Below are 979 nucleotides of genomic sequence, written 5' to 3'. Positions count from 1 at the left end.
TCCATACTGATATTCAAGGAACAGAAATCACGTAGGGGTTACTAATTGGGGCCATGGGCGTATTAACAAAATTTACAACAAAAAAAATGCAGTGGACAGAACACGTAATAGGTTGATTTTTATTTATACACAAAGCTTGTTTTCTGAACTGTACTTTCCGACTTCAATTACTTAACCTTTATTGCTAAATTTACTAATTCATCCATTCATATTCTTGTAGCGGCTTTCCTAATACCAGAAACAAATCATTATTTGTTCTCTTGTGGTCTTATTACTGTAACATTACACACACTATGTACTAACTATTGCATTGTATTTTTGTAGGCCTACATTTACATCTTTCCGTAACTTTCTTATTGTATATATTTTTCGCATATCGTATGGGTATCGGGTAGGTAGGTTTTCAACCCTTTACTGAATTGTATTATATCATCATTACTAGTAGCTCCGTTAAGAGGTAATGTGTTTCACCAAATAGGATTATAAAAGGGTGTGAGGCCTCGCGGTTTCGGTATACTCCAGCGAATCGGAGTATTTCAAAGCCCACGAAGAGCTTCTAGTGTTTTCTTACTATAGTAAGAACGCACTCTAGTCTGTGAGCGCGCGGTGATTGGTTGACAGGACCCAAAAATATGCTCAGAATGGTTCAAATTACATAGGTTTTGTACTGGGGTAGTGTCAATATGGCTCCCGTACCTTTCCAAATGCACACCTGTGCATTGTCTAAATGTACGTATGCACAGGTATCATTAGAACACGGTAGTAGGCCTTCACCTAACTAGCATAAACATGAATATTGTAACAATATCTTTTCCTTTTTAGTTCTGCATGTGAATTTATCACGGACTAAATGAACACTGAAAATTATCTGCCACGTCAGCAGCTGAGGTTTATGTAGCACTATGCATTGCATGGGTGTTAAAAAATCAAATTCTTGAAAAAGAAACAAAAGGAAGAAAACCAAATGTATATATCGGAA

This window comes from Penaeus monodon, chromosome 21 (assembly GCF_015228065.2).
Source record: "Penaeus monodon isolate SGIC_2016 chromosome 21, NSTDA_Pmon_1, whole genome shotgun sequence".
NCBI lineage: Eukaryota > Metazoa > Arthropoda > Malacostraca > Decapoda > Penaeidae > Penaeus > Penaeus monodon.
The sequence above is the reverse complement of the archived record's forward strand: the minus strand, read 5'-3'. Positions refer to the sequence as shown.